Raw genomic sequence first — 23,186 nt, 5'->3', positions numbered from 1 at the left:
TATAGCTCCATACTTAAATTGAGGTGAAAATATGCCTAAAATTCCCAAAAAATTTCACCTTAAATTATTCAGAATAAAATATTGAAAACGGCATGATTGTTATGTTTTTATGTGACCATAATATCACTTCTCCAGAAAATATAGCAATATCATGGGTATATTACACTGTTTTGACGACAACAAACTTGTAATGTGCGAGGTTGTAAAAAAACGGGGGGGGGGTGCTTAACTTAATTCTTTGTGTATATGTAGGGAGTGAACAGTCATACATGAGCTAACATACAGGAAATTGGCAGAGGCCAGACTGAGAGCAAAGTGCAACCAAGGCCGAAGTATGGGGAACAGGGGATTGTGCAAACACAGGGTAAAGGTTTGTAAAGCATTTAACTTACTTTAAGAGTACAGCCAGCTTTCAGAGAACATGAAAAGAATATAAGGATTAAAAGGATACAGTAAACAATCAAACCCAACATATAATTGGTTATACTTGGTCAAATGTGAAGACAACATCAAGGGGGAGGGGCTCATGCCCTACATATATATATATATATATATATATATATATATATATATATATATATATATATATATATATATATATTGTTGCGGATATGAGGACTGTATATATATATATTTTTGATTGTGTGCTTTATTATTATTATTATTGTTATTCTGCGCCTCCTGCCTCCGGAGCTGTGTAAAGGTCAAAGGGGCATCCCATAATTAGTCCATAAAGCATCCACACCACAGCCAATCATAGAATACCCCTGTTCAATAGTTATATCTTATTCTGTGTTTTAGGGTAAGGCTGTGTCTCCCATTAATAGAAGTACTCCATTGCACCAAGTGAAAGAGATAGATTCCCTTCATTCCCATTCCCAAAACCTCCATTCCCCCTTTTCGTCGTTTGGCAATTACCTCCCCTCCAATAACCGCCATTGACCACGAGGCAGGGTCGGAGAAGAAAGGCGTGTCTCCACCTCGTCATAGAGGGGAGGAGTGAGCCAGCCCCACTCGACCAACCATGAGCCAGGGGTTTGGCTAGAGAGGGCGGAGGAAGAGCGATCGGGGAGGTTCGAAAAGGTTGAGGGGCGGGGCCTATATAACCCACAACGCGACGCTCCCCAAGGAGTCGAGCTTTGAAGAAGAAAGAGAGGCGATGAGAGGAGGGAATGAGCAGGCATGACCGCAGCTAAAATCCGCAGCGCGACGCTCCCAAAAGAGAAGCTGAGACAAGCTTTGAGAGATGAGCTTTTACCGGCAGACAAAAGGGAGCCCAAGCCGTTGAGAAGAGAGAGGGTCCAATAAGCAGAGCTGAGTTGTGTGGTTTTGGTCATCAGTGGTTGCGTTGTGGTGGTCAGTGGTTGCGTTGGTTGCGTTGAGTTGTCGGTGGTGAGGAGTGATTGGACCAAGAGAACATAGAGAACATCCAAGGAGAGGACATCCCAGAAAGCACAAAGCCTGTTGTAATCCTGGAAAAGCAGCGGCGGCCACAGCAGCAACAACACCCAACAGCCGCTTGGGGCCTGGACGGCGGTTTTGAGCAGGGCCGCGAAGGAACGGCGGCTGCTAAACGCGCCGATCATGCTGCACAATACAGCTCCAAGCCATCCTCTCCTTCCAGCCAACTCCTGTCATCATTCCCTGTGTGAGTCTGTCTTTTGTTTGTTCTGTCCCGGGGTTAATTAAGACTGTAGGTAAGCTAGTATTTGCACTGTGTCACCTGCGTCTTATGTGTTGTAAATAAACGTGACTGCTTTCTTTTTGCTTATGTGTGTAAATAGTAAATAAATTTAGTAGTATTTCCAAACCTTTCTTTGCCTTCGTCTTCCTCTTTGCATTCGTCGTTTTAGTCTTTTCCAGATTGGGCAGCTGCGGTGCGATACGGCCAAAGTTTGGGGTGAATCGGGTGAGTTGGGGAAGAATCGGGGGAACTGTTAGTGTTAGGTCGCGGTAATACACCACCGCTCGGTCAATATAACATCTTAACCGCGATCAGTAACAATTGGTGTCTGGGAGTGAGATACGGACCCGAAGCGCGCTTAACGCGCTCAAAATTACAAGCTGCCGAAATTTGTTTTGTTTTAAAGAAAAACCCGAATTTTGAAATCGCGCCATGGCTGGTCAAGGCGATCGGATGCCGGTGGGTGAGCTAGAGATAGACAGGGTGGAATCGACCCAGGACCTCGGGGAAATGTATATGGAGGATGTGGTTGAGGGAGTATCAGATGCACAAAATGGCGTCCTCGCGCACGTGGGTGTAGCGGCACCAAATTTAGCCGCGCCCGTGGTCGCGGCAGCCGAGCCAGAGATGCCAATGAATTTGGACCTGTTTATGAAACAGATGATGGCCTTTATGGTAAAAACAGACGATAATTTCAAAGGGATGGAAAACAGGATAGGGGGCCAAATAGGACAAATGGGGAACCGGATGGAGGCTCAGAGTGAGCAATTGGGGGCAATGAGGGACGAAAGGAGGGCTAACAGTGAGCGATTGGGAAACCAAATTGAAGCAATAACCAACAGAATGGGTGACCGCATGCAAAAATGTGGGGAGACCATGGATCGCATGGTGGGCGAGAGGGTCCCAGGGGTGCATGAGGAGGTAACGCGGGTCGAGAAGTGCTGGTTGAGCGAAGCAGAGGAAAGCGCGGGTACAATGACGGGGGTAGAAATCGCGACACGGGGTTTGGAAAAGCCGGCGACCGATGAGGTAGAGGGAATTTTATTAAAGCCAGCGGTCGTCGAGGGGAACAAAGACAAAGCAGTGCTGGGAATTAAAATTGAAGAGATGACGGAGGTAGCCCGGGAATTGCAGGGAGAAATGGAAAATGTGCAAAGTCCCTGCTCAAATCATGATGATGTACGCACTAACCAAATAAAGAGTTTGCAGGTTTTGGTGCAGGGAGGAAGAAGAGCCCCGAAGGTGAGACGTGCTGTGTATTGTGCGGGGAGATTTTGTAAAAGGATGTTTAGCGACAAAAGAATTTTCGCGCGCTTGGGATCGATATGGCACCCGGGCGATGGTAAAGGGTCCCGTGTGAGTGGAAATGGCACGCGTGTGAGGAAAAAGTGTGCGTCGGCGAGTGGGTGTGTTCTAAAGTGTGGGAGTGAAACCGAGTGCGAGCGAGAATGCACGTCGGGGTGTACGGAGTGTGACACGAGGAGTGAGTTGGTGGTGGAGCGGGTGCGAGAATGCACGCTTGGAATGGTCGGGGGTGTGCGAGGAAGCACACCTGAGTTAGTGGTAGCGCGGGTGTGGGAGAGCCCATGTGAGCGCGTTAGTGGGTGGATGCAAGAGTGCACGCCCATGGTGAGTGTTACGGAGGACGTAACGGAGGAGAGGTGTGGACCGAGGTGTGCGCGAGAGGTGTGGTGTGTAACAGGGAGAGCGTTGGTGGAATGTACGGACGGCGTTGGAACGCCAGGTTTTGTGAGGGTGAAAGGGGTAGCGTATGCGTGTGAGCATGCAAGTGAAGCATCGACGGTAACCGGGTTAGCGGTTAGGGCGACGGATAGCCGATGCGAGCACTCGGGGCGCGGTGTGCTTTGTTGGGTGCGAGGCCCGGCGCGGATCGATGCCGCGTCGCTTCTCTTCGAAGCGTCGTTGCCGATTCGGGCTTGGCCCCGCCCCGCACGGTCGAGTCCGGGCCTTGTCGGGCCAGGCGACCGGTCCGGTTCAAGGGCGAGTGGGAGGAAGCGGAACGGTGCCCCCTCGTGGGGACGGGGTTCCGACCGGGGGAGATTGAGCCATCGGGCACGGGACCGCAAGGTGCCGCGCCGAGATGGTGCGTGGAACCTCGGTCCAACCAAACCACCTCCCTTGAACCGAAAGCCGGACGGATTCAACCTGCAGGTGACCAAACCACCCGAATTCATTGCTCGGCCTTACGAACCGAGTTTAATGATGTCACGACGCACCGAGGCTATGATATAGCGGACTGTGATGATGGTGATAGTGATAGTGATAGTGATTTGATACGAAATTTAGAAAAGTGAATAGAATTGGCAGTAATTGGAAAATTTTTGATTTGTTGAATTTGGACGAGCGAAATTGATAGTAGGACATCCCCGATGTGGTGGGATGGGCAATCCACCATCCCTCACAGAGGGGGGCAAAGGAGCACTAGTTATGGGGTTGATGGCAGTGAAAACTAGCCCGGGTGGGTTAGGATATTGTGTGTAGGGACCTAGAAGATGACATTAGGTGACGTTAAGGTTAGTTAGTGACAAGGATACCTGTAGTGGGGACGCCGGTAGATTAGCGTGGATGATAATGACGTGGGAGCGCAATAGTTTAAAGGGACGACTGGGAAGCGCAAGTTTCAGAGGGGAGTAGTTAGCTGAGATGATGCCGTGTGTTTGAGGATTGAACAGGTGTGATTGCACAGGTGTGCAACTGAACAGGTGTGTGGAGCAGTGTATGAGTGAGTGAAGGTGATTGTGTATTGTGCTGACCCAATGGTCCAGGAAGAGGAGGAGGGTGCAGGTGGCACCAGGTGATTGCACAGGTGTGCAACAACAGGTGTATGTGGCTGTGTGGAATAAATGGTAGTGTGGAATAAATGGAGTATTGGAATGGATGGTCGTGGAGTGAGTATGGTGGAAATTGTGGAGTGGAGTGGATGGTGCGAAGGTGTGAATGGGGGAAGAGTGGACCCCCATCACGGATACCCGGGGCGGGTAGTGTAAGTGTTAGGTAGAGGGTATAGGTAAATTGTGGTTGGATATTGGCATCTGTGGTGTGGGTGAAAGAATGGTCTTTGGATGGGTGCATTAGTGTTGTGGAAATGGCTGGGTGTGTAGCCTGTTAGTGTGTGTAGTTGGTTGGGCGCTCCACCACTGTGAGGATGTCGGCCAGGTGAGGCCGCAGGTGGGCTCTGGGAGCCGGTAGTAGTTGTTGTGGATGGGGCCCGAGGATCCGGAGGACGGACCCGGGTAGCCCAGTGCCAGAGGGCACCGAGTGGGGTGACAGAGCCAGGAGGGGCTTTCCCCAGTTAGTTAGGTTAGGGTGAGGAGCTAGGTAAGCTCGGGTGGCAACTGCAGTGGTGGAGGTGTGCAGGTGGGTAGACCTGCTGGGAGAGCTACACGTCACAGCCCAGAAATTGTGCGAGGGCACCGGGAGATGAATCGGGGGAGTGAGACCCCAAATTGAGAAGCACCACAGTTTGGTCAATGGGAATTGGTTTTTAGAACCCATAGTGTAAGTTGGCCAATGGATTGGCAGGGAAAGACCCGGGTAGTGTAAAGTGTGTTAAAATCATTTAGAGGATAGTTAGGATGAAGGATCTCCTCGCACCATCTGCATCCATTCACCTGAGGTGACAGGTACTCCACACCATGCCATGTTTTGATTATTTTTTTATGATGCAAATGTTTGGATTGTGAGACGCATCATGACGTGGGTGTGACATTGTGCTTTGTTGTTCCATCTCTTCCTCCTTATGAGGATTGATGATGAATTGGGTGATGGCAAATTTTGGTTAGAGGGATTGTGGTGACGAATTTGGTATTGGAGAAATATGGGGAGACGAGACATTAGCGACGAATTTGTAAATGTGTAGATTTTGTACATATGGGGTAAGGGCAAGGGTAGTGTAGGTGACAGGGGGGTGACATACGGTAGGGACGAGCTTTCTCACTTCGCTCTCCGTACGCATTTCGCCTTGCATTGCCTTATTGACGTGTACCCTTGTGACCTTACCCCTCGCTCATTTCTCTTGTCCCCCTTTTGTCTCCCACATGACCTGTGCGCCATTGGGCACCAAGGGGAGCGTGCGTGAGTCGGCCATTGTGCGCCCGGCACTCTCAGAACCAGCTGTCTGCATCGATGCACCACATTATGGACCACATGTCTGTGGCCGAGCACCACTTATGGACCCCATGGGTTGGGGCATGGCCCCTCTGCTGGAACCGGCCATGAGGGCCCGACATCTTGCTGGCGGACCTTGGCCACAGGGCACCGATGCCCCACAGGTGATCCACACGTAGTCGGCCCTGTGGGCCATAAATAAAATAAATAAAATGGACACGTTTGGGCAAGCTTTATTGCAAATAGGCCGCCAGTAAGAAAATGAAAGAAAGACAACATCTGGAAGAACAAATAATAATAACCAGCAGAGGGAGCCGAAGAGCAAGAGATCACCTACAGGGTTAGGGGTTGTTGATTTATTTTTTATTCTTGAACAGTGATGACTGCACCGATTGGTGCTTGGGTGTGTATTGGTGCGTTTTTGGGTGCTTTAATGGTGCATTGATGCAGAGCAGACTGTCTCCCCCCCAGAAAGAACAATTACAGGTCCTGGGTTAGTCTTGTAAATAAAAATAGCGTCATTGTAAATAATGCTCCCCACCGTCGGTGTATAGTTTGAAGACAATTCCGCAATTCGGTTCACTGTGGGCGTAAGTCTGTTAGGCAGGGTGCAATGGAGCAGCGGGACACATTTATTTATGTTTTAAAACTGTCGCACTCAGGGTCAGGTTAAAAGTAGAGGGAACTACACCTACGTGTCACACTAAATAAAAGTTGTAGGCCCGGGACGTGCCTAAGAGGAGGAGGGTGCAGTGTTGAGGATATGAGGACTGTATATATATATATATATATTTGATTGTGTGCTTTATTATTATTATTATTGTTATTCTGCGCCTCCTGCCTCCGGAGCTGTGTAAAGGTCAAAGGGGCATCCCATAATTAGTCCATAAAGCATCCACACCACAGCCAATCATAGAATACCCCTGTTCAATAGTTATATCTTATTCTGTGTTTTAGGGTAAGGCTGTGTCTCCCATTAATAGAAGTACTCCATTGCACCAAGTGAAAGAGATAGATTCCCTTCATTCCCATTCCCAAAACCTCCATTCCCCCTTTTCGTCGTTTGGCAATTACCTCCCCTCCAATAACCGCCATTGACCACGAGGCAGGGTCGGAGAAGAAAGGCGTGTCTCCACCTCGTCATAGAGGGGAGGAGTGAGCCAGCCCCACTCGACCAACCATGAGCCAGGGGTTTGGCTAGAGAGGGCGGAGGAAGAGCGATCGGGGAGGTTCGAAAAGGTTGAGGGGCGGGGCCTATATAACCCACAGCGCGACGCTCCCCAAGGAGTCGAGCTTTGAAGAAGAAAGAGAGGCGCTGAGAGGAGGGAATGAGCAGGCGTGACCGCAGCTAAAATCCGCAGCGCGACGCTCCCAAAAGAGAAGCTGAGACAAGCTTTGAGAGATGAGCTTTTACCGGCAGACAAAAGGGAGCCCAAGCCGTTGAGAAGAGAGAGGGTCCAATAAGCAGAGCTGAGTTGTGTGGTTTTGGTCGTCAGTGGTTGCGTTGTGGTGGTCAGTGGTTGCGTTGGTTGCATTGAGTTGTCGGTGGTGAGGAGTGATTGGACCAAGAGAACATAGAGAACATCCAAGGAGAGGACATCCCAGAAAGCACAAAGCCTGTTGTAATCCTGGAAAAGCATCGGCGGCCACAGCAGCAATAACACCCAACAGCCACTTGGGGCCTGGACGGCGGTTTTGAGCAGGGCCGCGAAGGAACGGCGGCTGCTAAACGCGCCGATCGTGCTGCACAATACAGCTCCAAGCCATCCTCTCCTTCCAGCCAACTCCTGTCATCATTCCCCGTGTGAGTCTGTCTTTTGTTTGTTCTGTCCCGGGGTTAATTAAGACTGTAGGTAAGCTAGTATTTGCACTGTGTCACCTGCGTCTTATGTGTTGTAAATAAACGTGACTGCTTTCTTTTTGCTTATGTGTGTAAATAGTAAATAAATTTAGTAGTATTTCCAAACCTTTCTTTGCCTTCGTCTTCCTCTTTGCATTCGTCGTTTTAGTCTTTTCCAGATTGGGCAGCTGCGGTGCGATACGGCCAAAGTTTGGGGTGAATCGGGTGAGTTGGGGAAGAATCGGGGGAACTGTTAGTGTTAGGTCGCGGTAATACACCACCGCTCGGTCAATATAACATCTTAACCGCGATCAGTAACAATATATATATATATATATGTATATATATATGTATATATATATATATATATATATATATATATATATATATATATATATATATATGTATATATATATATGTATATATATATATATATATATATATATATATATATATATATATATATATATATATATATATATATATATATATATATATATATATATATATATATATATACAGTACTTACTTTTTCCACATGCGAAATTTGCATTTGTTTGTTTAAATTATACAATGGACTACAAAATGTAAATGTTTCATGATATTTGTTATATTATATCACCTTTATCTGTCAATATTGTTGAAATGAAGATCAAAAGCTGTATGTTGAAATATGTTGAAAACGTCAAAACTTTACATGGGGTGTACTTACTTTTTCACGTGACTGTAAATATATATATACACACACACACACACACACACACACACACACACACACACACACACACACACACACACACACACACACACACACACACACACACACACACACGAGTATATGTGTGATGAAGAAGATAAATAATTTAGGATTATTTATTAACACAATTAGGCTACTCTGCAGATGCTTTACATCTGATTGTGCTTGTAAGAGCATTCCAGAATTTGGATCCAGCGTCTATGAAGTTATAGTGACATGCATTCAGGTCAGGATGGTCTGTGACCTGGAGTAAAACTTCCATTCCAAAGTTACAAAAGAAAAAAATCATTCCAAAGTCCATATTGTTTGCCAATGACCTACGACAGTTTGTTCGCTAGAGAGAACGGGTCCCATCGACATGAACCATGGTGGAGGATCAGTACATCCATCATGCCCTTTACTCATCAGATGTGGTTCCACCTTCCAACAAGACAATGCCAAAAGTGTGGTGAGATAACCTTACAATAAATACCCTAAAGCAATACTGTACTCGCAACAATGGCTTGGGCAAAGTCCAGATGTGACCATTATTGAATTGAGGCTGTATGTGATTGTTTTAGTCACATGACTGCAAAGCAACTTGGTTGAACGTTCCACAGCTGTGCTTTGCTTTCCTATATGGCAATGTGAAAACGAGGTGTAATGTTGTGTAAAGCCAAATGCTCGCATACAAAATACGAACTACATTGTACAAAGTCTTCCCTTTTCTTTTTTCATTCCTCTAATGATCTATTGTACCAATAATACGATGTGATAATCATTTGTTGTTTGTGACTCCCGTAATGTGTATCGCTTGCGTGTTTCCATAATTATTTCCATTTCTGTAATTTTTATGGTTGTATGGAACGTGTTTTGGATTAAGGGTGTTGTGTGCTGTGTGTACGCTCACAGTGAGATGTCATGTGTATGCCTTTCTTTTTGTGTGCAGTGGGATGGAATTCTGGGTGTGTGGCGATACCAACAGTAGGACCTCGATGGAGTTTGATAGCAAACCATTGTCGTCTTTCACATCTGCACAAGCCAAGCCATGAATCGTTTTCAAATTCATTTTGGCACATCAATCATTTTTCAATCTTGTCCAGGCCACGCTAAGCTTGATGTTTCTCATGTTTTCTCATCTTTTCCCCTCTCATTCCTTCCCCAATCCCCCGCATATTTCCAGCCTTCCTGAGGCTGATGTAAGGTCCCACAGGATGGTGCAGAGGTGGTGCACTTACCGTTTAGCTGTCTAGTCTGGTTTTTATTCCAGGCCAGACTATCGGATCGGTGCCTGTCGGATTAATGCCTTGCAAGCGGGGTGTTGCATCACAAAGTGTGATGTCCGTCGGATGGATGTTAAGCTGGGCGGCCCATCTGCTTGGATTAGTTGGTGGACGTTGGATCCAACGTTGTCTTTCGTGAAGAGGAAGCACGTTTGTGCCGGAACCCTGAATAAACTGCAAATTCTTGCGACCTTCAGTTGAACATCAGGCCCGGCAGCTGGTTTGTGAGAACCTCCCCTGGCCGACCCGACAATAAGTAGTGGTAGTGGAAGTGGAAGTAATAGTAGTGAGGCTGATGCAAGATGTGGGCTACTACATTTAAATATGTCGCACTTTCTTTCAGTACAGCAGAATCGAGGATCTTAAAATAAATGTTTGTTTCGCCATATCTGGAGAAATCAAAAAATGTTTTGATAAATTTATACAAGATTTTCTTTTCGCATTCGGACATGTTGAGTGGCATTGTATGAGATACAGTTTGGGGTTGGACACATTGTCAATTGTTTAAGTAGGGTTCTAGCTCTAGCCAATCAGAACTTCAGCACTTCTCCCTTCTCGGGAGACAAACGCCTTCTCTTTATATAAAATGTTTCCTGTTGAATATTGGATATATAATAAACTTGATGATATATTTTGACTCGTGCTTGAGTTATCTTAAACAATACATGTGTTAAAACTGCAGGGCTCCTCACATTGTGTGTTTAAAGGAATGAAACACTTATTGATGTGTTGCCTTGTATGGAATCATCGGGGATACTAATGTTGTTGTTTTTCTACAGGAGTCGAGATTGGCTTTTAGGAGAGCTGAATGAGACTGAAACAGGTGTACAATAAACCGCAGATGTACCACAGTAAGTAAAATAATAAAGGAAAAGAAAGAGGATTGGGGAGTGTAGAATCGCTGAGGGTCATATAGAAAAGCTTAAAATTTCAGAGTTCATGAGATGGCGATGGGCTGCAGTCTTGAAGAATGTTGGTGGAGATGAAATATCCCATGTTGTCTTTCACAAAGTCAGCGACTTGTCACTGGAAACCTGAACAAACGTAGTTGCTGGGAAGGCAATGGTAAACCACGCAGCATAACCCTTGCCAGGAGACTGCTTTGGCAAATCCGACGCTCCATAAATAATATGGTACATTGATGATGATGAGTACATACAAGACAAGTAGTGATAGGATATCTTCGTGTGGATAAGGCACAGGTATGTTGGTCCATATGGCCTAAACCCAATGTGAAGAAAAAAACCACCTTTAGAGGCCATTTTTCCCCGCAAAGCGGGGGTTGGCCTTTTTCGGGCACCGTGGTTGTTGTTGTTTTTGTTGGTCCCCTTTTTGAAGCAATGTTTTACGGCCGGATGCCCTTCCTGCCACCAACCCTTTTTGTCGCCTTGTTTTTTTTTTACGACAAACAGGGAATTACCAGTGAACTGGTACTCAATTAGCCGACCTCCGAAGGATGACAGGCTGAGTCAACCCCCCTGGCGTTAATTCAGCAATCGACCGGGATTCGAACCCAGGATCCTCGGATCCTAAGCTGGCACCCCAGCCGCTAGCCCAACACTAAATCCAATGTGAAGGAAGAATGTTTTTTTTTTTTTTTTTTTTTTTTGTATACAAGATCGAGGCTCGTGAAAGAGCGAACATTAATCACACAGAAAGACAAACCGACACATAAAACATATAACATCGGGAGCGGTAGACAAGATGGGGAGAGAGGGGGAAGGACACAAACACAACATTTGAGAGCAGGGACCGAGAGACATGGAGACATCAAGAGATCTGAGAGAGGGCGAGGGCTTTGGGAGGGGGCATGGGAAGGGGGGGGGGGGGTGGGAGAGGTATAACACATATGGACACTGCCAGGACTTCCAGGAAAGAAGTTGGAATTTCAAACAAGGTGGATCTGGGGTGAATTAGCGGGGGTAGAAAAGATCAAGGTTTTGGATGGGGGAAGATAAGAGATGGTGGTGAACAGCTGTTTTAAAGACCTGGAGGGAGGAGTGGGACTGAAGGGAGTGAGGGAGTTTTGAAGTGGATTTGGGTTTTGAATTAACTTTGAAGTGAATGGTAATAAGACTGCACACATTGTTTTTAACCCTTGGATGCAGTGATTGGGCCTCGGAGGCCCACAAGTTTTTTTTGTTGTTGTTGCAAAAACTATGCTGTACAATTTTTTATTTTTTTAACATTTTGGGGGGGGGGGGGGGGGGGGGTTGAGCCTCATTTTCACCGACTTTCATGTTGTTACACAAAATTCAGTGACATAAAAAAATAATTCATTCAGGCTCGTGGGAAAATCTTCATTCTTCACTTATAACCCGAAAATCCGACACGAATGCAGGCCTGGGGCCTTCGAGGCCCCACATAAATGTTGTTGTACTACTATGTTATATCATTATTTTCTTGATATGAGCCTCATTATATGCTCCTTTAACTTGGTTACAAATAATTCAGTGACAAAAATATGAAAATGTAAAAACGTTACACGAATACATTCGTGGGGCCTCCGAGGCCCAATGGCTGCATAGGTGTAGGATTTTTGACAGTTGTGGACATATACATTCTAAATAATAGGATTAGTGAATCATATTTTTTGAGCAAATACTCCTCCATAATCCTCAAATTTTTAGAGGAAAAAAAGTTGAAAAACCAATAACAAAAAAAAATTGCAAAAAAAAAGCAAAAAGATTCATTACTTGTATGGGATTTTCCAACTAATAGGATCAATGATTCACATTTTCTGAGCAAATACACAAATATGAGCATCGACTTGGATTGAAAAGGGATATGAAAGAAAAAAAATCTATAAAAAAAAAAAACATTACACAAATACATCAGTTGGGCCTCCGAGGCGTTTATGTCGGATTTTTGACGCCTGCATTTAAGAGTTAAAAAAGCACAAATGCTTGAAAGAAACGTGTTAACTTTAAAAAAATTCTTCAATGAATATTGCGTTGAATGGATAAGTATCCTGAGAAAAGAATCCAAGCAAAATATGAATGTTGTCATGTATGATTCATACACTTTACAGGCAATTGGGATTTTAAATCTGGGACAACAAAACACATGCAATCCAAATATGATTCGTATATACATTTCCATTGTTTGTAACGTATATGTACACATATCCAGAGGTGCAACTATACATTTTATAAAGGGAAGGGAGGAGCACATGTTGTCTATGAAGAAGAAGAGTATGGGTCAAAACGTTAAAAAGTTGGTCATTTTTGTGGGTGAAAAATGGGGCTTTCATTTAACCCCTCTTTAGGTGATCATGCTTTTTGTTAAGATTGGCATTGAGCCTGTTTCTGTCATGGTTCTTGTGTTGAAAAGAAGAAGAAGAAGACGTTCTTTTCATCTTTTGCTTTCAAATGTGCTGAAGTTATTAAGCACACATATAAGATTTGGAGCGGGCGAGCTTTGCGTGTCATGAGCAGGAGAACTTTGCGTGTCACCTTTAGGTGACCTGGATAATGTTTACCATGAAATCTCAACAAGGTCACCCAAGGCCAGGCCATAGCACTAACCATTCACACACATTATTTTATCCATTAAATTCGAGGAAGGAGACTGTGGAAGACGAGACTGTCTCTACCCTACACTTAGGCAATTCAAAACATTTTCTCATCTCTAAAATCATGAAGCTGCCCTCTTCCAGGTTTTTTTCTTTCGGAGGGCAATAATCCTTGGTAAATCTGAACTTCTTATAACATACAAGGCCTTCATCCTCAACTCAATGGGTACAGCTCCCCTCTCCCCTTTAGGCTGACACTCTGACGTCATGCCTTACACATATTCGAGCCATGGAGACCAAGGCCCTCAAAATCATTGGAATCTTCCACGATTAACCTGTGTTTGGGCCTGCTACTGCCACTTCACAGACAGTCCAGTGGCCTGTCTTCAACGCCCTCCTTTCTGGTCTTGCATCCTCTGCCCTTTCCATCCCCTGTACCCCGCAGACTTCTGCAAGGCACACACAGTTTGCAAGTAACCGACTTACAAAATTCAGACTCACTGTGAATACCCTCTATGTACATTCTCATTCTTCCCTCCAGGGATTCAAGATGGCTTCCTTCCACGCTCTTTCATGTTTTGTGCGATTTTATTTTTCATCTTGAGTTTGCTCTTCTTCTTGCTCTATTTCAGCTCGTATCAATCTTGTTCATCCCCTGTGTCCTCCTCCCCTTCCCCTTGCATTAATTATTCCCCTCTACCTATTGTTCTGCTTCTTGTCCCTCTACCTTGTTGTTGGTGTGTTTCACTGCTTTCTGTTGCTTAGTTATTACCCTCGCCTGAGGAGATGGTATTGCATTTGAGTCCATTTGTTTGTCTGTTTGCCTGTTTGTCCGCACAGAATAAATATGATTTTCTCTGCAACAGTTGGTCGGATTGACAGGAAATTTTCACCATAGGTGCAACCCCAACTGCAGAATTTTTGAATGATAATTATGACGTCATAGGTCACTTGTTACGGGCGCCATCTTGGAAAACACTAAAAACTTTGCACCTCTATATCTCCGAAAGTGCTGAATATAAAAAATTGAGACATGGCTCATTGTAAAGAACTCTCCATGCGGAATAAAATATGTTAATGATGTCATAGGTACCTCCATTATGACGTCATAATTCGACAAGTACAAAACTTCATCCTATCAAGATGAAATTTCTTGAGCGTCATCTAAGGATAAATTGGTGGAGAAAAAAAAATAATGACGTCATCAGTCACGTGGTTCGGCCGCCATCGGTCAAGTGTTTGGCCGCCATATTTGTTTTAACACAAAAGCCTTAAAAAACACTAAAAACACGTCCTGGCGAGGGTTGGCAACCTCTGATTGCTCTTTCTAGTTATGTTATGTTATGTGTTCTAGCTGTTCCACGATTCTCTACTTTTTTCACAAAAAGGCATACGCCATAAGGCCTTTTGAAACTCATTCAGCTGCAGTTGTCACAACAAAAGGGAAATTCAGAACCGTGAGCAAATGAGAAGCAACAACAGTGGAGAAGAAAATCGGAGAGAGGTAAACTCAGTATTGGAACCGAGTCTACTTGGTAAATAATAGCCGGCGAAGCCGGTGTTGTCAATGAACGCGTACGTATTATGTTGAAAACCTGATTATGCCTTGGCTCGAGAATTCCGAAGCGCAGTGGAGGCCGCCATCTTGCGGATGCGGAAGTATGCATAACAAATTTAAAACGTTCATTAGGAGTTTCTTTCACCCGTCATTGTTGGATTCAAATCTGATGCACCTCCAATGTATTATTAAAATACTTTAAGACCAACTTCGGCCCACACGGGCCTGGTTATCTTCAACGAAACGTGTCACCAAACACCGGACCCAATGAGAGTCGAGCATTTGCAAAAATATTTCTAAAATGAAATCACTCAATGGTGGCCGCCATCGACCAGATGCGGAAGTTTGCATAAAACAATTGCGAAAGAGTTCAATAGGAGTTTGTTTCACCCGTCGTTCTTTGATTCACAATCTAATGAACCTCTAATTTGTAATTAAAATACGTTAAGACCAACCTCGTTATCTTCAACGAAAATCGTCATCAAACACCAGAACCAATGAGATTCGAGCATTTGAAAAAATATTTTTTTAAAGGTTATTACGCGTTTTGGAGGGTGAAAACGGCATCAAATATTCTAACATTGACGAAGAATTATTTTTTAGAAATCTCGTGGCCGTCGGGGATAGTTTTTCACGGCCAGAAATACGGTATGAGCTGTTTACATATTTAGTTTAGAAATACGGATAGTTTTTCACGGCCGGAAATATCCGAAGTTGAGACGGAATTCACCGAATTAATCACTGCAAGCTAACTTCTTCTGGTGGAGGAAGCCGCAGTGCCCGGAGAGAACCAGCCCTGACAGTGACTGAAGTTAGAAGACTACACACATACTGTGAAAACGTATGTTAAGCCCAGTTAAAATTTCTTAAAATAGGCCTTAAGCTAGCACATCGTATAGTTACTTCCTTAAGCTTCTTGTGACATTTATTGTATGCACGTTTTGGGGAGGACTGTCTGCTCTTCTCTTTTACCAAGTCTTACCAGGTACGGTACCTACTACACCTACATACTACCAACTACCTACCTACCTACTACCAACTACCTAACCTACTGATGCCATGGTGATGGGTAAAATAGTGGCAAGAGGCTTTGGCTTCGCCGGCTCATTGCGGCTTTGCAGTCGGTACTAGTATCTACAGGTCCGAGTGTGGAGACATGAGAGCTCATTGAAAGTGGTAAGAATGAAGTGACATATGCTTTAATCCACTGAATATTACCCAATGGGCCAACATGTAAATTGAGGTTATTGTTTCTATAAACGTTGAATTTCATACCAGACTCCATTATGTGTGAGTTCAGCGGTTCGAAACCGACCTTGACCGAGTTATAGCCGGTGAAGCCAGTGTTGTGAATAAACGTGTACGTATTATGTTGAAAACCAGATTATGCTAGATCCCTTAGCTTGAGAATTCCGAAGCTGTGACGCACCAAATCGCTCAATGGAGGCCGCTATCTTGCGGATGCGGAAGTATGCATAACAAATTGAAAAAGGTTCAATAGGAGTTTGTTTCACCCGTCTTTGTTTGATTCACAATCTTATGCACCTCTAATCTGTAATTAAAATACTTTAAGACCAACCTCGGCCCGCACGGGCCTGGTTATCTTCAACGAAAATCGTCACCAAACACTGGAACCAATGAGATTCGAGCATTTGAAAAAATAATTCTAAAACCAAATCACTCAATGGAGGCCGCCATCGTCCGGATGCGGAAGTATGCATTTAAAAATTGAGAAAAAGTTCAAAAGGAGTTTGTTTCACCCGTCTTTGTTTGATTCACAATCTGATGCACCTCTAATGTGTAATTAAAATACTTTAAGACCAACCGCGTTATCTTCAACGAAAATCGTCACCAAACAACGTCACCAATGAGATTCGAGCATTTCAAAAATTATTTCAAAAAAGCTTATTATGCGTTCCGGAGGGTGAAAATGGCGTCAAATACTCTAAAATTGACGAAGAATTATTTTTTAGAAATCTCGTGGCCGTAGGGGATATTTTTTCATGGCCGGAAATATCCGAAGTTGAGACGTAATTCACCGAATTAATCAAGAAGTAAATTTTATCAATTTTAATCTCATCCAGAATGCAAATGGTGTCATTTTAGGTCTGAATTTGCGAAATTTTGTGAGCTGACCAATCAGCGATCAGCTTAGGTCAGCCAATCAGGCCATCAACATGGTCTGATTAAAGACAGTCACACATTGCCATTGAAACGGCGCTATCGTCTGATCTGTCGGCACTGATCTTACTGCAAGCGAACTTCTTCTGGTGGAGGAAGCCGCAGTGCCCAGAGAGAACCAGTCCTGACAGCGACTGAAGTTAGAAGACTACACACATACTGTGAAAACGTATGTTAAGCCCAGTTAAAATTTCTTAAAATAGGCCTTAAGCTAGCACATCGTATAGTTACTTCCTTAAGCTTCTTGTGACATCTATTGTATGTAGTTATTGGGGAGGACTGTCTGCTCTTCTCTTTTACCAAGTCTTACCAGGTACGGTACCTACTACACCTACCTACTACCAACTACCTAACCTACTGATGCCATAGTGATGGGTAAAATAGTGGCAAGAGGCTTTGGCTTCGCCGGCTCATTGCGGCTTTGCAGTCGGGTACGAGTACAAAATATTTTTTTTAAAATATAAAAAAACTATCAGAGTACTCGCCCTTCAGGTGATTTTGTTCCGATCATGTAACACGTTCTGATGCATACCTTTTATTTGGGCGGTGTATAGGCAAGTGGCAGCTGCATCAATTGCTCCCGAAATATTTTTTTTAAACCTTGGTTACGTGCATGAAGCAAAAACATGTAAAATCCCTAAAACAAATTTGACCTTAAAAATAATTGGTGGCTGAATTAAATGACCAGATATGCAAATCCTCTTCAAATTTCAACTCAGATGAAAATTGAGGATTTTAGAAATTGGACAAAGTTGGTGAACTTTGGCCTATTTTGACCTTTTGACCTAAAATCAATCGGCTTCTTGCTTGTGACCCAACTCTACCATTTGGTGAAGTTTGGTGAAGAGCAGTATAAAAGCCAGAGGTTGGCATCCATTTCAGAAACTTGATGGGCTTTATGGCCTCCTGCTTTGAAGTTCCTTGTAAGAGAACTTACGCACACAATAATTACTCCCGCGAGGGAGTAATGCATTCGATCGTGTCCGTGTGTGTGTGTGTGTGTGTGTGTGTGTTTGTGTGTTTGTGAACAAGATATCTGGAAAAGTTCTGAACGGATTTGGATGAAAGTTGGTGGGATGATTGCCCTTGGGATAAGGAGGAATTGATTAGTTTTTGGTGAAGCTTAGGATATTATTCTGGATCCAGGAATTTTTTGAAGGATTGTTTACCATTGGAAGATAGGGCTCATTTTTTTTCAACATTATCTTCTATATATTCTATATTTAACATTGTGATATGAAAATAGTTTTCATATTTGTTGTAAATGTAGTTTAAACTCGTGGTTATGCGTTAGAGCGGTGTATTTTATTAGCAGCGTCAGTCGTGTATATATGTTGCTTCTGGGACACTCTCATTTTCCCATTGACTTACATGTTAATTTTCCTCTTAACCTCATTGCCCATTAACACCTCTATTTCTCCCACCCTAATCTTTATGAAGCTTTTGTCTATAGTACCTATCCTTAATGTTGTTCATTAGACCACTCAAACACTACAAATATTTGTTTTCCCTTATAGACCTATAATCCTTCTTCTACATATCATCTGGCAGATTATCTTTGACCCACTCAAACATCGACCCATTCACTTACATGTTAATTTTCCTCTCACCTCTTTACGAACCTTTTAGCCTTTTGACACCTATCCTTAATGTTGTTCATTAGACCACTCAAACAATGATTTCCCCTTGGTCTTATGGCACTCTTACTATCAATGATCCCGAGTAGACCACTCAAACATCGATCCTACAAATATTTGTTTCTGCGTGGGAAATAATTTAATTCTCCTACAACTCTCTTTACCATCTAATATATTAACAAAGTACAGTGGGACCTCTAAATCCGAATTTAATTCGTTCCAGTGGCAGTTCGGATTGGGAAAAGTTCGGAATTAGAAACTATTTTCCTCATAAGAAATAATGGAAAGTGAATTAATCCGTTCCTGGACCCCAAAAACCCATTATCAAGACACTGTCAACTGCAAATACACATGATTCAAGGTAAAAGAAGATGAGTAAATGCCCTAAATATCAAATAATAATAATAATAAAAACAAGAAATAAATGTACTAACATGAAAATAACTGCATTTACCTTAGTGGAGAGTTCTGATGGTGCATGTGGAAGCTGGAGAGGAGGAAGGAGGGAGAGGGTTTTATTGCTTGGAAGGTGAGGCACCTTCCAAGCTAACATCAGATGACTGTGCTTCTGGTGTTTGCTCTCTTTGTCTCTTAACACCACTTGTAGAGGGTTGGGACGCACAAGGCTTGCTTTCTTTAGAGAACCACCTCTCCAAAGTTGCCGGTGTTGGCGACTTTTCTTAATTTTTCTGAAGTGGTCAATCACATTGTCACTGAACAAGTTAATGCTCCTGTTAACCACTGCTTTATTAGGGTGCCACTTTTCAACAATGGCCTGTGTTTTAGACCAATGAAAGCACAGTTCTTTAATTTCAGCACTGGAAATGTTACCACTAGCTCCCTCTTCCTCCTCTGAAGAAATTTCCACTGCCACTTCTTCTTGCTGCATCTTGTGGAGGTGCTGAAGTTCTTCTGTGGTGAGTTCCTTGTTGTGATCCTCCACTAACTCCTCCACATCCTCTTCACTTACCTCCAAGCCCATGGACTGACCCAATGCTACAATAGCAGGCACAATAGGTTCTTCAAAGCCTTCAAAATCTCTCCCTGCAACACAATCAGGCCAGAGTTTCTTCCAGGCAGAGTTCATTGTCCTCAGAGACACTTCCCTCCATGCTTTGTCAATGATTCTTAGGCAATGGAGGATATTATAATGATCCTTCCAAAAGTCTCTGAGGATCAGTTCAGTCTCGTTTGTCACCTCAAAGCATCTCTGGAGCATAGCCTTGGTGTACAACTTCTTGAAATTTGAGATGACTTGCTGGTCCATGGGCTGGATGAGAGGAGTGGTATTGGGGGGCAAGAACTTCACCTTGATGAAGCTGTATTCTTCCTCCAAATCTTCTTCCAAGCCTGGAGGATGAGCAGGAGCATTGTCCATCACAAGAAGAGCCTTCAGGGGTAGATTCTTCTCCTCAAGATAAGCCTTCACAGAAGGGGCAAACTCCTCATGAATCCACTCTGTGAAGAACTGCCTGGTAGCCCATGCTTTCACGTTTGCCCTCCACATAACATTAAGCTTGCTCTTAATCACATTGTTCTTTTTGAACACACGTGGATTCTCTGAGTGGTACACAAGCAAAGGCTTTATCTTGCAGTCTCCACTAGCATTAGCACACAACAAGAGAGTAAGCCTATCTTTCATTGGCGTATGGCCTGGTACAGACTTCTCTTCCTTCGTTATGTAGGTCCTCCTTGGCATCTTTTTCCAGAAGAGGCCTGTCTCATCACAATTGAACACCTGTTGTGCCACATACCCCTCAGTGTTCACAAACGCACTAAATTTATTCACAAAGTCTGCTGCTCCATCCTTATTCGAACTAGCAGCCTCTCCATGCATAACAACACTGTGGATCTCACTTCTTCTCTTAAGCTTTTCAAACCACCCCCTACTAGCCTTAAACTCATCACCATCAGCACTACTTCCAGGCAAGTCTTTTATAAGGTCACCGTGCAGGAGCTTCGCTTTCTCACAGATAATGCCCTCAGAGATGGCAGCACCAACCAACTGTTTCTCATTTATCCAAACTAGGAGGAGCTTTTACATCTCCTCCATAAACTTCGATCTCCTAGGGGTCAGAGTCGTAACACCTTTTGCCACATCAGCTGCTTTAATCACTTCCTTATTTTTCAAAATCGTACACACGGTCGATTTCGGCATCTCGAACATAGCAGCGAGATCCATCACACGCATACCGCCCTCATGCTTAGCGATAAGTTGTTTCTTCACCTCAATTGTCGCTCTCACCGCCTTCCTCTTATTCTTATTGCCTTCACTGCTCTTCTTAGGTGCCATGGTGAATGGGTAAGGGTTATCTTCAAAGAAAAAAAGCACAAATCAAGGTGAAAACACGAGGTAAACTAGCGACGAACACACGAGAGATGCTGCCAGAACTAGTACAACCGACGAACTGAAGGAACAAAGCGACTTCCGGGTTGTGCATGCGGGAGCAGGTGTGGGTGATGCTGCGCGAAGATGCGCGGGAAATATGAACGACGCTCGTGGCGGGAAATATGAACGACGCTCGCGGCGGGCAATATGAACGACGCTAACGCTATGTTGGCGGTTCGGTTATAGAAATACATTCGGAATTAGGTACAAAATTTTCTCGAATTTAAGGTTCGGAATTGGAGTAGTTCGAGATGAGGGGCGTTCGGAATTAGGGGTCACTACTGTATATGTTTGAGTTTGGTTCTTTATCAAGATATTTTAACTGAGATAAAATAAAATGATAAACCTCCCTCAATGTCCTTGTCTGAGCACCTCCTGTGCCACACACTTTTTGGTCGGCTCTGCCCACTTTTTGGTAAGCCCCGCCCACCTTTTGTTAAGCCCCGCCCACTTTTTGGTAAGCCACGCCCATTTTTCTAACCCCCACCCACTTTTGCTAAGCTCCGCCCACTTCTGCTAAGCCCCCACCCACTTTGTTAAGTCCCACCCACTTTATAAACTCTTCAGCATTGCATCATTTCCAGGTAATACATTACATCATTTTCAGGGAATTTCCATCACATAATTTCCAGTTAAGACACGCCCAGGTTTGCCCAGGGAATTTCCACAGGAAATGACACACACCCAGCCCTTCTTATAAAAGGCACCGACCACACAGGCTTTTTCAAACACGCTTTCTGCTTCACTTGAGAATGGACTACTATGACGAAATGGAATGGGATAACTTTGCTATTCCTTGGAGTCCTACTACCTGTGTAGAACTCAACTTGTGATAGTGTTGAAAAACCACTTTTCGCACTTGTGTTAGTGTTGAAAAACCACTTTTCGCACTTGTGTTGGTGCAGGAAACCACTTTTGCACTTGTATTAGTGTGGAAAAAACACTTTTTGAACTTGTGATAGTGTTGAAAAACCACTTTTCGCACTTGTGTTAGTGTTGAAAAACCACTTTTCGCACTTGTGTTAGTGTTGAAAAACCACTTTTCGCACTTGTGTTGGTGCAGGAAATCACTTTTGCACTTGTATTAGTGTGGAAAAAACACTTTTTGCACTTGTGATAGTGTTGAAAAACCACTTTTCGCACTTGTGTTAGTGTTGAAAAACCACTTTTCGCACTTGTGATGGTGCAGGAAACCACTTTTGCACTTGTATTAGTGTGGAAAAAACACTTTTCGCAGTTGTGTTAGTGTTGAAAAACCACTTTTCGCACTTGTGTTAGTGTTGAAAACCACATTTTGCACTTGTGTTGGTGCAGGAAACCACTTTTGCACTTGTATTAGTGTGGAAAAAACACTTTTCACACTTGTGTTAGTGTTGAAAAACCACTTTTTGCACTTGTGTTAGTGTTGAAAAACCACTTTTCGCACTTGTGTTGGTGCAGGAAACCACTTTTGCACTTGTATTAGTGTGGAAAAAACACTTTTTGCACTTGTGATAGTGTTGAAAAACCACTTTTCGCACTTGTGTTAGTGTTGAAAAAACACTTTTCGCACTTGTGTTGGTGCAGGAAACCACTTTTGCACTTGTATTAGTGTGGAAAAAACACTTTTTGAACTTCTGATAGTGTTGAAAAACCACTTTTCGCACTTGTGTTAGTGTTGAAAAACCACTTTTCGCACTTGTGTTGGTGCAGGAAACCACTTTTGCACTTGTATTAGTGTGGCAAAAACACTTTTTGCACTTGTGATAGTGTTGAAAAACCACTTTTCGCACTTGTGTTAGTGTTGAAAAACCACTTTTCGCACTTGTGTTAGTGTTGGAAAACCACTTTTCGCACTTGTGTTGGTGCAGGAAACCACTTTTGCACTTGTATTAGTGTGGAAAAAACACTTTTTGCACTTGTGATAGTGTTGAAAAACCACTTTTCGCACTCGTGTTAGTGTTGAAAAACCACTTTTCGCACTTGTGTTAGTGTTGAAAAACCACTTTTCGCACTTGTGTTGGTGCAGGAAACCACTTTTGCACTTGTATTAGTGTGGAAAAAACACTTTTCGCACTTGTGTTAGTGTTGAAAAACCACTTTTCGCACATGTGTTAGTGTTGAAAAACCACTTTTCGCACTTGTGTTAGTGTTGAAAAACCACTTTTCGCACTTGTGTTGGTGCAGGAAACCACTTTTGCACTTGTATTAGTGTGGAAAAAACACTTTTTGCACTTATGATTGTGTTGAAAAACCA

General features: G+C 43.7%; 1 long non-coding RNA gene across 1 annotated transcript in view; it reads left to right on the top strand.

Annotated features, from left to right (window-relative positions):
- Window positions 1-10,308, top strand: part of LOC144888328 (uncharacterized) — a 36,330-nt gene extending 26,022 nt beyond the window's left edge. The window contains exon 2 of the long non-coding RNA XR_013620921.1: window positions 8,748-10,308. This is a non-coding gene — a long non-coding RNA (uncharacterized LOC144888328). The remainder of the gene's footprint in view (window positions 1-8,747) is intronic.
- Window positions 10,309-23,186: the final 12,878 nt, after the last annotated feature.

The sequence above is a fragment of the Myxine glutinosa genome, chromosome 11, assembly GCF_964187855.1.
Source record: "Myxine glutinosa chromosome 11, kmMyxGlut1.1, whole genome shotgun sequence".
In the NCBI taxonomy this organism is placed as follows: Eukaryota; Metazoa; Chordata; class Myxini; order Myxiniformes; family Myxinidae; genus Myxine; species Myxine glutinosa.
The sequence above is the reverse complement of the archived record's forward strand: the minus strand, read 5'-3'. Positions and strand labels throughout refer to the sequence as shown.